The sequence below is a fragment of the Ziziphus jujuba genome, chromosome 2, assembly GCF_031755915.1.
Source record: "Ziziphus jujuba cultivar Dongzao chromosome 2, ASM3175591v1".
In the NCBI taxonomy this organism is placed as follows: domain Eukaryota; kingdom Viridiplantae; phylum Streptophyta; class Magnoliopsida; order Rosales; family Rhamnaceae; genus Ziziphus; species Ziziphus jujuba.
The window spans coordinates 164,952-173,709 of NC_083380.1; positions in this window are offsets into that span (position 1 = coordinate 164,952).

Sequence of the window (8,758 nt, forward strand, 5' to 3'; positions counted from 1 at the left end):
GTTGACTCGTGCCTAAACCAGTATTATATTAGCCTGGATCTCAGTTAAGTTCAAGTTCTTATGGAAAAACCTTAACCCCTAACCAACCTATGATTAGAAATCTTGGTATAATGAAGACATCACAATAGGTTATGGAAGCCTTATTGATAAGTTAAAACTAAAACGCTCACTCTCTAATGGTGCTTTAGGTGTTCAAAGAGAATTAAAAGAATTCTATCTCATAATTATTTTTCTAAATATTATTGAAGGTCTGTTCTTCCTCAAAGTTAAGCCCTTATATAGCCTAGCGTCACAAAACAATAAACCCAAAAAATTTAGTCTAAAACCAGCCACTAAAGAGAAAAGGAAATATGTTGGACAAAATTCACCTATTTTCCTAAACTAATTTGGATTAATTAATTCCATTATTTTGAAGTAGAAATTACTCAATTTACAATGAAAATGATAAAATAATAACTTTCCTAAGTTGATTTGTCCAACAAATAAATAAATAGAAACCAAATGTAAGATTGATTTCCTAAACAAAAAGTCAAAATCAAATTAGAAAACTACTTGAGTAGTTTGACTACTAAGGTATCTTTGACCAATGGCTAACCTGTTTGAGCTCCAAATCAGCTTTCATATGCCATGTAGGATGCTAAATGTGATTAATAATGATTCCCATACGTTGTCTCTTGATTGGAATAAGTCAAACTTGTTTGAACAAGAAGAAAAGTCAAAGCCAGTGGCTAAACAGCACATTTTCAACTAATTTGAGATGCTATCCATACAAGCTGATTTTAGGTGCTTTTGATTCTGACTTGTCATGATTCCATGACCTCTTGGTGATTTCCATTGAATCCAAAAAGTGTTGGATCCATTCGTTGCTGCCCGGAGTCCATATTTGCACTAAAATAGCTACTCGGGTCTATAACGACTTCCACCACTTGGATACTTAAAACAGGTTTTGTATCTTCGGTTATTGACAAGCCCTTTTGAGAATTAATTACTCCCTATATAAAATCAGCCAGGTTGTTCTTAAATCTCTTAGCTTGAGCTCTAGAGATCAGCCCAGTCTTCATCCGTATTGGATCAGCACCCTCGTGGGTTGTCGGTTGTGCAGGCACGGACGGATTGTCATTGCTGTTCTCATCAATAAAATGTATTTTATTAAGAAATATTTGTATATTTTAGCATGTTATGTGTTGTAGACTATATAATTATATTTAAGAGAGAGATATGTAAGCCCAAATCTTCTATGTGTGTGAAAGATTTAGATACTTATTGAAGCTTTTCCCTTTAATAAAGCAAAGCTTTCCCTTTTAGCTATGGAAACTCTTAGAAAAACTATTCTCATGTATTCTTTTAACTTAGGCCTTCTACATACATTCCTGAAGGAAATAGGGATGAAAGATTAGCTCCTCCATGCTTATAACACAAAAATATATATTGATTTCAGTTTGGTTATTTTATTTTGTAAACATAATTTCTTTGATTTTAGCAAGTGCCTTAGATGATTTATCATCATGAAGCCGACTTGGAAAATTAGTTTGGTATTCAGAAGCTATTAGGCCACCAACTGACAGTATCAGATTGCAAATTGTTAGAAACATCAATCTAGTCATCTACTGTTAAACTAAATTTGATAAAATAAACTATATATTCTTGGCAGAGAGATTGTATGCATCTCTTATGATAGATTTAGAATCAAGATTTAGTTTTGATTTTTGAAGATTTAACCTTTAAATATTCAGTTCAAACTAGATTAGAAACCAAGTTTTCAGAGAAAACATATCCTTGTTTATAAGATCTTAGACTAGTGTATTTCATGTCTACTTCCAATTCTCATTTTATTGTTGCTTGAATTTAGATTCATTTATCAAATAATAGTGTAGGTATTTGTGACTCACTACCGCATGCATTTTTATTTGAAAGGGTGGTGAAAAGTTGAAAGGACAAAAGTTAATTTGAGTGTTGGAATTGCCCCTCACTCTGTCAAAGCCATGTTCATCTTTTCTTTTTGTTTTTTTTTCTATTCAAAAGGGGGGTTTTAGAGGACTAGGGATGAGCTAATGAACAAATCTTTACTAACATTTATTGCCAACCTTGGTAATCAAATCAGGATAAGTAAGTAATGAGACTTAAGTTCATTGTGGTTATGTATGGTTATTAAGTTTGAGGTCCTTCTTTGGGTAAAAAAGCATAAAATTGTGGTCTCAATATTGGTGTGTAGGAGGACAAAATTTTATTATACTTGAGAATCGAGTAGTGATTTGGTTGCCAGGGTGGCTTTCCAATTTCAGCTACCGCTTTTGGCCAGACATTTCAAAGACTTGTACTTTGGATAGTGAGTTGTACTTTGGATAGTGAGTGTAGAATGGTAGAAGTTCTATTTTTTGTAGGTCCCAGTTATCAAACATGTAAATAGTTGTAGTATTTGAATCTTTGATATATGGTGTTTGTATAATTAATGGTTCTTAAAGATAGAGTTTTATGCTGTTAAAGATCTTGTTCAAAATAGTACATCATAGTTTTTTTAATTTGTTTATTTCTTGTTATTTGCACTAAGATGTTATTTGAGATTGTAATAGATATGTTTGAGGTTGAACAAGAACCATTTTGGATAAATAAACAGGCGTATAATCTCATTAACCTTCTAGATGATGCTAAATTATTAAATTGTGGTTTAAAACAAATATAGGGGAGAAGATGTCTATTAAAGTTAAGTTACCTTGTACTGTAGGGGCTAATGTGTATATAGAAAATGATGCAGATTTGTTGGTGTTGTTTGCAATGTTTAATAAAAAAAGGTGCTGAGGGAATCAAAATGGAGATAGCCTTTTGCCATTAAATGTTTATGATCCTCATGACAACCCCAAAAATGGCAATCATCAACCTAATGAAATACTAATCCTAAATGATGACCCCATCCAAGCTGAAGCTATAACTTAAACCTCAATATGAACCCCAAATAGAACCAGTTGCCACTTCTAAGTCCCAATTTCAAATTGAACCAATCCTTCCTTACTTAAAAAGAAAAGCTTATGAGGAATCTAATGCCTCAAAACAATTTGGATGGAGTGAAAATGAAACTATAAATGAGGAATCCCATATAGATGAGGATTGGAATGTGAACTTTGAAAATGATGATAATTCTGATATATATATATATGGGTCAAATAATGATAATAGGAGTGTTAGAAATTATTTTGAAGGAGAGAACCTAATTGCTAGAATGTCTAGGCTGATGGTAGGCAATGTTTACATGAGTAGGCCAGATGGAAAACTTACTTGTGTAATGGATTGATTTTTGACAATATTATTGATTATAGAAAGCTTTTGTTAGGTTATGATATTGAAGGGAGATTTCGTTATGCAAGACTTAAAAATAGAAAGGATAAAGTTTCTATATATTGTGTTGTAAAAGGATGTCCATAGAAGATACATGCATCCTCAATGTCTGATGGTCAAACTTTTCAAGTTAAAATATATAATAAAGAACATACTTGTATAAATTCACCACAAATTCATTGGTGACTGCTGAGTGGATTTTTCTAAAATTTGAGCCAGAGTTTAAGGATAATTCTAATATAGATGTAGCTCAAATATTTGTAAAAGTCAAATCAAGATATGGAGTGAAAGTTAAGAATTCAATCTTGTATAGGGCTAAAAACAAGGCATTGTCCAAGTTAGGTGGTGACCACGATGAGAGTTACTTAAAGCTGTATAAGTATGAAAATATTTTAAGGATTAAGGATCCAAGTACATTGGTCCAAGTAATGGCTAAGAGGAATGCTTTGTCTATAACCCCATTTTTCAAAAGTTCTTCTTAAGTTTTCCTACACAAAAAGATACGTTTTTAAATAATTGTAGACCATTCATTGGTTTAGATGGGTGCCATTTAAAATGACAATTTGATGGTATGTTACTAATTGTTGTATTTTTAGATATCAACAAGAGTATATTTCCTATGGTAGTATGTATTGAATCATTTAAGAGTCATAATTGCATATTAATAACCATTCTTTTATATATTTTCAGCAAAAAATAAATTATTTTATTATAAATATTATTATTATAATATTATAATATTTTTATGGTATTATATATGTTTTTTTTTTATATATAATATATTTGGGTTTAGAATTGACGGAATAAAAATATATATATATATATTTATTATTATAATATTTTTATGACATAAAATGTATTAGCATACATATTGTTGCCTTAATTAAACATATTTTAAATATTTTGACGTATATAAATATGATTATTTAGAAATTAATAAAATATATTTTTATTTGGACATAAAAAAATATAATATCATAAATAATAATTGTTAAACATAGCAAAATAAGAGTTATTTTAATATATAGTAGATTTATTTTTTGAAATGAAGAAATAAAATATATATTTTTATTATTCTAACATTATATATATCATAAAATGTATTTGCATATATATTGTTTCCTTAATTAAACATATTTTAAATATTTTCACATATACAAATATGGTTATATGGAAATTAATAAAGATATCTTTTTTTTTTGGATATAAAAACATAATATCATAAATAATAATTTTTTAAACATAGCGAAATAAGATTTATAATCAAAACAAATTATTTGATCTTATTTTATTACCAATTAATATATATTTTTATTATTATATTATAATATTATATAATTGATTGAAAAAGTATGATATTTTTTATTTTTTATGGTTGTATTAAAAAATATATAACTAATTGTTATTAGGTTGTTAAACAACCGTGATGAGATTCTATCATATCAAAAATGTATATATTTGATTTTATTAATTTTTGATAAAACTGATTGTGAAATTAATGGAATAAATATTTGATTATGTATATTTGCTTATATTTGATTTTATTTAGTTTTGGTAAAATTGATTGTGAAAATAATAGAATTAATGTCTGATTGTGGATATTTTATATAGAAAATCAATTAATATTGTGTACATTTAATTTTATTTAATTTTGGTAACATTAATCGTGAAAATTATGGAATGAATATTTGATTGTGGACATTTCATATAAAAATCAATTTATATTGTATATTACAATAATATATATATATATATATATATATATAATATTTATATTACAATTACTATGATAAAATTATTTGTAATTATGTGGGTAAGCATTATATGGAAAATAATAAAGATATATATAATTTTGCTGTGAAAAAAATTACATAAATAATGTTTTATTTTATTGATAAAAAAATTAAAAATATTCTTTTCATAATATAATTGTTAAATATGACAAAGTAGGATTCCTATTCTAAACATATTATTTGATTTATTTTATTTACCAAATAAGCCACATACATTTAGCTCTAAATTAGTAAGCGCCAACTTTAGGTTGTTGAAAATTTTGGTGTTTAATATTTTGGTTATTAGAGTTTTATATTGTTTTATTTTGGTTTTTTTTTATTCTTTTATATTTCAATTTAGATTATTAGGGTTTTTCTATTTTTATCATTGCTTAATTTTATTTTATTTTATTTTTTTGTTAGATGAATCCTCATCATTACCATTCAAATCATGAGCATGAAAATGAACCACGTTACAATTTTATTTTTTTTTAAAGATGATAAATCTCATAACAAAGTTGGTAATGCTAAATTAAAATATGCTGCAGAAACTAATCTGAAAAAATAAAAGATTTTTGAGAAAATTTCCTGAATGATTTTTAATTCACTTTTATGTATGAATTTCTTCAAGATGATAGAGGATAAGGATTTGAAAAGGAGAAGATGTAAGAAATTCTTCAATTTGAGAGCATGCAAAAAAAAACAAAAAACAAAACTAATGTTTTGGCACTCAGGTGATACTAAAATTTTTGAAATTTGCAATAACTACATTGGACAAGAAGCAATCTATGTATATTAAGCATTTATCCTAGACAATTTAATTTTTTTCTTTATGATGTTTCATTTTTATTTTGTTAGAATATATTGTGTTCGGAATATAATATTTTAATTTTTATTTGTATTGAAATAAAAATAATGGTTTTATTTTATTTATCAATTTTTTTTAATATTTTCAATTTACATTACCTTAAATGTTTCCAATAATCCAATATTTTTCAATTTACGTTGTTATGAATGTTTCCAATAATGCAATATTTTCTAATAATGCATATTGTCTTTTTTTTTTCTTTCCAAATTTTGTTACAATATTATGTGAAATAAATATGATAAAATGAATTTGATATATTAAAATTTAAAATCAGGTTTTCAAAATATTTGAAAATATTCCCAAATAAATGGTAAAATTGTGTTTGATAAGTATTAAATGTAATATACATATATATATGGAATGGAATCTAATATTTAAAATTATATAGCAATAAATTAAAGAATTTAAATTGAATTTTGAAAAGTGGTATCCAATATAAATTAATTTTTTAAAATAAAATCAATAATAGAGATTTTAATCTATGTATATGTGAATTTTGCTTGAATTCTATATATGACAATAAATTTTAACTTAAGTCAAAGTTATAATGATGAAGATATTAAAAAAAATAAAACACCTATCTTTATAGTTCTATTAAAAATTATGGTAAGTGTTATAAGTAATGCAATTAAATATAATAAAAAAATTAAAAGTCATTTACATCAAAACTTAATTTACTTGTTTATGTTTGTTTATCTAGTATTATATACAATTACTTACTAAATATTAATTAATTGTCATTTATGAAGAATTATACCATACAATTTAGCAAATAAATAATTTTATATATGATATTGATATTATATAAGCACAAATCAGTTAATCATTACTTAGAAATTTTAAAATTTAAAATTTGAAAGTGTTAACCTATATAAATTTTTTTTTTTCATAAATTATGAAATCAACTACCCACATTGAATGTCCATTACTTTAAAACTTAAAATTTTTAATATAAAATTTTTAAACTTTAAATTTAAAAATTTAAATATTTGGCTCACATAAATTATTTATGGAAATTATTTACCAATAGTAAATAGCCCATTAATTTAAATGGGCAATTTCAATACAAACCTATTCAAATTTTAAATTGTACAAACTGTTATAATAAGTTTTTAATGTGAGCAATTAAAAAAGATCATATAAAAATATCAATTGTGATATTGAGATGTCAAAATTTAAGAATATCTACCTACTTGTTTTGCCTACAAACCTTTCCCCATGCTGGACCTAAAATAAAAAAAAAAAAAAGGGAAAACCCCTTCCCCAAGCATTCATACAAACCCTTTTACTGTCTTGTGACCCAAAAAAAAAAAAAGAAAAGAAAAGAAAACGTCTGAAAAAGAAAGCTTGTAAACCCCTAAACCCTTCTTCTCCGTACATCTGAGTCCTCAACACCACAAGGTGCATAAATCTGTTTTCTTCTTTACATTTTCATTCATATCTCTGTTTTCTTCTTTATATCGTCTTTTATATCTCTGGGTTTAAAATCTTGTTTTGGATGTTTTTATTTACCATTCATTTTTTATGCTGTTTCGTTGTTTGGTTTGTACGAAAAAGTCTTGGAGAGGAATAGATGAAAATGAATATGGGCGATTCCTTTTGGGTTTCATTATTGCTGATTTTATTATCATGTAGAACAATGAGATTCTGGGTTTATTTCTCTGTCATTATATTTCTCTCTCTCTATCTTTTTTTTTTCTTTTTTTTTCTTTTTTTTTTTTTTGGGGGGGGGGGCGGGGCGGGGGTATGTGTGTGTTGTATTTATTGCGAGGTCGTGTTTGGTGGTTAGGAAACTTCAGAGAGGAATTTGAACCTTTTTTTTTTTTTTTTCTACTGGGTCTTCGGTTTGCAAGTTGAAAACTGACAACGAGACGAACTACTTGGTTTAATTTTCTTTCTGGTCTGTCAGACTTCTCTATTTGTTCGTTTCCCGTGATCTGTCTAGTTGACTTAAAAAGAGAAGTCGGCCAAGTGTGTTTGCAATAAATAATTATGGGTTTTTCATTTTACGGAAAGTGAAACAACCATTGCCTACAAATTTCCTTTTCCTATAACTTAAAAGAACTGTGAGTTTTTTAACCATTTACTTTAGGCAGGTATCCTCGCACTTATGTTGGAGGAAAATGTCTAGGAAACTGTGGATGCTATTAGAAGAATGATAAACATAGGTTTTATCAAATCGTTCTGAAGGCACTAAACTTGATTTTCTTAACTATTTCGCTCTCATTGAAAGTGTAGATATCTTTTTTTATTTGTGTCAGTAACAAGTGATATTTCCGCTGAATGTATGCTGCTCTTAATTTGTTGGTGATATTTGCATCTGTAATTCATGAATTTGCTTTGTTACAATTCATTGCTAGTTATTTAATATCATTTGACTTCGCCTCTCCACTCTTTCCTTTGACTTTGTGGTGTATTATCATATATTTGTAAATAGCATGAGTATTGATCATTCAGCAAGTCTTCAAGTGTAGAATTTATTTTGGTTAGTATCGTTGTATATTGGAGAAGAATTTGGAATAAATATATCTGTTTTTTCCCATATGTTCATTTACTTCTTCCTTGGAATTTCTTATTTTAGAGCTTGCACTTTCCCATTTGTAACGTTGACAGGAAAAAGAAAAGAAAAAATAAAAAATATATATTACAGAAATTTGGAATAGGAAGATTCCCACATGGTGTTCATTGACTAACGAAGACTAGTTAGATGAAAACAAAGCTGCTTTGTTGGGTTTTATACTAATCTTTTTTCCTGCTCAGAGCTAGTTTCTCTTCATATTTCAACTCC